Here is a 6,989-nt window from a genome sequence, read left to right as displayed (position 1 = left end):
GGTGGCGCTGGGACCTGGCATACTTGGAAAGTGGGAAGTTTGAGCGTGACAGGGAGGGACAGAGGCCCCGTTCGGCCGGAAAGCGCCGTTCCGCCTTCAGCTGGCAAGAATAAAGTTGAGAAATTAAACAGTGCACTTAGTGGGTAGCATTTAATATACCGATTACGTTTCAACCACCACCATACTCCACCTTAGCACCAAGAAAAAGCCCAAAATGAGACAAAAAGGCACAGGCTACGCACACATCAGGGTTCTTGGTCTCTGTGGGTTGCCTTTCTCTGCCTTCCCAGCCTCTGGAGCTCTCTCCCAGGAAGCTAGTGGTTGAGAAGGGGAAGGTGGGGAAGATGAGGGGAAGGAGGAAAGTAAAGGTTAATAACTTGGGGTGTATTCTTAAATATTTTCCCATCTAGTGTTTGATGCATACAAAATAATATATTTAACGAACACGTGAAATTTAAAACATACTAATAAAAAGAAAATCTAACCCAACCACATCATCAATATTTAGCACTTATTTCTGTATCTCCAGGATTCTACTCCTTGCCTCTTCCTCCACCCCCATTATCAAGTTTTATTTGTAGGTTCTGCTTTCCAGTTTTAGTAAATGCATTTTGGATGCATCTCTAAACTATTGTTTCATTTTCTTCTTGTAAAAAAATATAGTTAATATATAGATAGCCTTCCCAGGTTTGCTTTTATTACTCAACATTTGTTCCTTTGACTCATCAAAGTAGAAATTTAATTTTCACTGCCTAGTTAAATGGGAGTTCTTTCCTGTCAGAAATGTATTCAGACAGGATTATTTTAAAATGCACTCTTAATTTAAAAGTTTCCCTGCTCTGGCACTGGGAATTGAACCGAAGGCATTCCTAACCCTTTTATTTTTTAATTTTGAGGCTGGGTCGTGATAAATTGCGGAGGCCCTTAAACTTGCATCTAGCTACATTATTATTTCTATGTTGATAGCAATCACACTAAATGTATCTGCTTCCCTGAGTTCCTCACTACATTGCTGAGGGCCTTACTAGATTGCCAAGGCTGGCTTCCAACTTGCAATCCTCTTATCCCAGCCTCCTGAGTGGCTGGGATTACAGGTGTGTGCCACTGCGCCCAGCTAACTGTTCACTTTTGAGCATAATAATTATTCAAAATTCTGTATGTTTTCTTTAAAAACCTTACTCTTCTCTGATCATGTAAACTCATGCCCCCACAAAACCTGGCTTTGTTCCTGGTAATAACAAGGCTAGCAGGACATTTTTGATCACCTTCAGCAAGTGTATCTGAGAATCATTTGAATCTGTGAGCAGCACTGTTGGAACAGAGGGGAGGGAGATGTGCAACTTTCAAAGATAACTCTGAGATACTGTCAGAGTGGTTGTACCAATCTCTTTTGCCTTCAGTACTGATAAACTCTAGCCTCCCACATTCTCTCCAATCCTCCTTATTGTCAGACTTCTTACTTTTTTGCTAGTTTACAAAGAATAAATAGGTACCTTATGTCAAAATGAACCTCACTAGTGTGTATAATTAGAATGTATAAACAAAAAAAAAATTGGGGGGGGGTATTAGGGATTGAACTCGGGGGCACTCAACCACTGAGCCACATCCCCAGCCCTATCTTGTATTTTATTTAGAGACAGGGTCTCACTGAGTTGCTTAGCACCTCGCTTTTGTGAGGTTGGCTTTGAACTTGGGATCCTTCTGCCTCAGCCTGCTGAGATTACAGGTGTGTGACATGACGCCTGTCCCAATAAAAACATTTAAAAAAAAGAATAAGTAGGTGCCACATTATGATTTTAATTTGCATTCTTTAATTACTGATGAAGATAAGCATTGAGCATTTTTTAACGTAGTGCTTCATTGATGTTTCTTCTTCCTCGTTTAAGCGTTGGAAAAAATGTGTATAAATATATGTATTATTTATACCAATCTTTTGTCAATTGTAGTTGTCGAAAATATCTTCTCCTAGTTTATAGCATGTGTTTTTCCACTTTTGACAATGCATGATCTGATTTTAATATTGGCTTATGAGTGTTTAAATATATAAAATACATATTTACACATGTAGATGGATAGATATATGATATCTAATTTAAAAATATCTATATTATTTAAAAAATAACTGATGCTGGGTATGGTGGCATACACCTATAATCACAGGGATCTGGGAGACTGAGGCAGAAGGATCCCAAGTTTGAGGCTATTCTGGAAAACTTAGTGAGACCTTGTCTCAAAAAAATTTTTTTAAAAGGGAAGGGGATGTAGCCCTCGGTTTAATCTGCAGTACAAAACAAAACAGACTTTGATAACAGGTGATTTTTTTATAAATGGATTCAATATCTTTATTTTGTTTATTCATTTTTATGTGGTGCTGAGGAGCGAACTCAGTGCCTCACATATGCAAGGCAAGCACTCTGCCACTGAGCCACAACCCCAGCCCCCAATGGGTGATTTTTTTTCATTTGAAAATTTCTAACTTTCCTCATGCATTTTGGCATATGCACTGTGAAAGACCATAATGACTTAGAATTTTTTAAAAATTAAATTTATTTTTAACTGACACATACAAGCCCAGAAATGTATATATTTACAGGGTACTATGCTTTTAATTTTTAAAACACTTTAAACTTTCTTTGAAAAAGATCTAAGAAAATTTTATGGCTAATACAATGTCCACATGTACCCCATATGTTCTTCACATAGATTTAGAGTTTACTTGTGTGTGAAAAAGATTTATTTGTTGTTGTTGCCTTTGAATCATTTAAGAGTAAATTATAGCATGAACCTCTGAAGACAAAATTTTTCTCTCATGTACACAAAGAACCATGCCCAAGGAGTTGGGGATAGAGCTCAGTTGATAGAATACTTGCTTTGAATGCACAAGGTCCTGGGTTCAATCCCCAGCACCACAAATAAAATAAAAAAGAACAATGCTCCAATTTAGGTAGGTTAACATCAATATAGTCTTCACTGAAGTTTGCCAGTTGATCTTCAGAGCAATTTCCTCCCTATCAGGGATCAAGTCCAAATTATTTTCTCTTTTTTTAAACTTTATTTGTTTATTTATTTGTATGTGTTCTGAGGATTGAACCCAGTGCCCCAAATATATTAGGCAAGAGCTCTACCACTAATCCACAACCTCAGCCTCTATTTTCCACTTTCTTTGTAGTCTTTGGATAAATAAATATCCCAAATTTAATATGGTAACACTTGTCAATCTTTTTCTTTCATAGCTCATAACTTTGCTGTCCAAAAATATCCTTACCTACCCTTAAGTCAAGAAGGTATTTTCTTAGAATTTTTTGGAAAAGTTTTACCTTTAACATTTAAATCATTAATCCATATGGAATTGATTTATATTGTGTATGAAATAAGAATGCACTTCTTTGTTTTCCAAATGGCCAGCCAGTTGTCCAAACACTATCTATTGACTAGGATCCTTTCACAAGTGACCTTCAATGCCATCTCTGGTCACATATCAAGGTTCCACTATGTACAAGTCTGGGTCTGGACTCACTGTTCTCTTCCAAATTGTGTATCTATCCCTGTGCTGATATCATCCTGTCTTGATTATTATAGCTTTATTACAGGTTTTGCTATCTGGTTGAGCAAGTTCCCTGACTTGAGCTTTCTTCAAGTGTCAAAAGTTCTGCTCTTCTGTATACATTTTAGAGTCAACTTGTCAGTTTAAAAAAAAAAAAAGTCTTGATGTGGTTATGATTGGAAATGCATTATGTTGATAGAATAATGAAGAAATAGAAGAATATGTATTCCCCAATAGATAGGTGCAATGAGATGTATCAAATAAATCAAGCTCAGTTGTTCATTATTTTCTACATCTTTGCTAATGGTCATGTTCAGACTTACCTGTCAGTTTGCCTCTGTTATACTAATGGATGAAATAGATATGTCAATTTCCCATCAAAATGATAGATTTGTCCATTTTCCCCTGTTGTTCTATCATTTTAGTTTTTTTTGTTTTGTTTTTTTGGTGGTGCTACCAACTGAACTATATCCCCAGCATTTTAGTTTTGTATACTTGGGGGCCATTTTAATTTATGATTTATATTTGTAAAACAACTTAAACCTTAGTAGAATTTTACATTTGAATGCATTCACCAGAGTTCAGTAACCACCCTCTGCCACTCTCCATACAGACACAGGCTGGAATTATTTTATATACCCTCCTATATGACCAAATAACTTATTGAGTACTTTGAGAAGCAGGAAGTTTTCCTTACAGGGAAGTCCAGTTTTACTTTGGAGATCTTTAGAGTAGGCATTATGAAAGCATTTTTCAAACATTGACATGTTTAATTCTCAATATAATCCTGTAGAATAGGTTTTTAAAATCTCCATTGTACTAGTGAAAAAACAGGTTAGGGTAATTAATCAACTTGCCAGAGATCACACAGGCAATGGCACCATAGAAATTTATGCCCAGGTCTGTCAGGTCTGTCTCTTAAACCCACTAGTTCGCCTGCTTTTGTTTTGTTTTAGTACTGGGGATGATGCCAGTGGCACTCTACCATTGAGCTACATCTCAGTCCTTTTTATTTTGAAACAGGATCTTGCTAAGCTGTATGGAGCCTTACTAAATTGCTGAGCCTGGCCTCTAACTTGGAATTCTCCTGTCTCAGCCTTCAGCCTCCTGAGTTAGTAGGATTACTGGTGTGTGCCAATGTTCCCCAGCACTAACCTGTTTTTTTATGTTAGATCTATAACCATGTCCCCTTAATTTTCAATCAAGGGATCTGATTCCAACCACTATTTTTCATGTTCTTAACATTTCCCAACCATTTGGAAACCTTAGAGGAAAACTCAGGCTAATACATGTTTTCTAGCCCTGCCCAAATTCCCTTAGTTGTCTCACAGAAGTTTTGAACCTTTGACATAGTACACATTCATATTGTTGCTTTTGGAGAAGTAGCCAGTCTTGATGTGTGGGATAAATCATTCTTAATGTACAGTCTAGTAAGCTACAAATCATTTCTGCAAGTCAGTTGTTAAATATTGGGCTTTATGAAAGCTAATATTTAATCCAGCCTAATGATTAATGTGAAATCCTTCTCTTTTCAGGGCTGATAAGTCAAACCTCAGAATCACTCAGGTCTCACATGTGGCTTTCTAACCCACTATATGCTCTTTAATTAAAGAGCTCAGATTCAGATTTCCTCATAGGTCTCACCAGAAAACAATATAATTACTTGAAACTCCTATTTCTGTTTTATTTACAAAAAAAGCTTCTCTAAAATGGTTTTATGGTAGTCTTTTAATTGTGGGGTCACAAAAAACAATCCCCAGAGTAGGTCATATGGAAATCACAGATGGCTTCACTAATACCTACTTATTATGCTTCATGGCAGGGAGGGACAGAAAAATACCCAGGGGTGACTCAGACCAGTTGTGGAATGCATGCATCTTGTGTATCCATACTAAGAGTTTGCCTTTGCTATATCTTAGAGCAGGAAGTGCTGCAATAATGTGAGCTGACTTGTATGTTATTCTCATGTGCTGTTGAGACATGTATAGAAATAATAATGCCTAGCATTCTTTCATCTCAGGAAACCTCAATCTCATACCTATTAGTTTATAGTTACTCCCTACTCTTTAAGTATATGAGATTTAGGAAGTTCCTATAAACTTAGCTCAAGGTAAAGATAGAAAAGCAAAGATTGATTACATTGGACTTGCCACTGAAATTTTTTTCACTTGAATCATCTCAATGTATCAGCCCAGAGCTTGGCTCCTATTACTTTCTTCCTTCTGTACCTTTGCCTGATAAATAGCAAGACCATGTCTTCAAATACTAAAAGTTGAGTTATTTAAACATTCAACAGATTGATGGCATCCACCTTGTGCCAGATCTGAGAATACAATGACGAAAAATATGAAGTCATAATCCTATGATTTTTTTTTCCTTTTTGAAATTGGAAATTGAACCTAGGGGCACTTAACCACTGAGTCACACCTCCATCCCTTTTTATATTTTATTTTGAGATAGGGTCTTGCTGAGTTGTTTAGGGCCTCACTAAGTTGCTGAAGCTGACGTTGAACTTGCTATCCTCCTGCCTCAGTCTCCCAAGTCACTAGAATTACGGGAATGTGCCATTGTGCCCAGGTAAAATCATAATCTCTGTCCCATCAACTTTACAGCAGAGGAAGGGAGACAGATAATTCCATTTTAAGTGCTATGCTGAACAAGTACAGGATTTCCTAGGAATGTGTAAGATGGGCACACAAACCAGATATGAGAGATTTGAGGAAGCATTCCAGAGGAAACGACATCTGAATAAAAATCTAGAAGCTAAATAGGAATCGAGATAACTAAAACAGGAAAGAAAGGCTTAATGTGATAGTATAGCATATCTAAGAAATTGAAAAAGGTTACATATCAATCTACTTAGGCCAAATTATGCTGTGGTAACAAAAGAGGACAAAATCTCTTGTGATACCACCAAGCCTTGCTCTTTCTTATTTGTTATTTTGAGAAAGTCTTGCTAAGCTTCCCAGATAAGCCTTAAACTTGTGATACTATGGCCTCAGTCTCCTTGGTTGTAGGGATTATAGATGCATCCCATTGGATCCAGTCAGAGTATGTCATTCTTTCTTTCTTTCTTTTTTTTTTTTTTTTGTTATCAAGGATTGAACCCAGGGGCACTTAATCACTGAGCCACATCCGTAGCCCTTTTTAATATTTTATTTAGAGACAGAGTCTTACTGAGTTACTTAGGACCTCACTAAGTTGCTGAAGCTGGTTTCGAACTTGTGATCCTCCTGCCTCAGCCTCCTGAGCCGTTGGGATTACAGGATTAAAGTACAAAATTTTGTCAGTGAAACTTCTGGGATACCAAATCAGGGGATGCCTAATTAGCACAAGTTCTATTTTACAACTTTGCATTCATCCTAAAACTTAAATTTACAAAGGTGTCATTTGGTGGTTAGGAAAAATAGACCAGCACTGAGCTATAAAACCTACTTTTGTAAAC

The sequence above is a fragment of the Callospermophilus lateralis genome, chromosome 13 (genome assembly GCF_048772815.1).
Source record: "Callospermophilus lateralis isolate mCalLat2 chromosome 13, mCalLat2.hap1, whole genome shotgun sequence".
In the NCBI taxonomy this organism is placed as follows: domain Eukaryota; kingdom Metazoa; phylum Chordata; class Mammalia; order Rodentia; family Sciuridae; genus Callospermophilus; species Callospermophilus lateralis.
Note: the sequence above shows the minus strand (reverse complement) of the source record.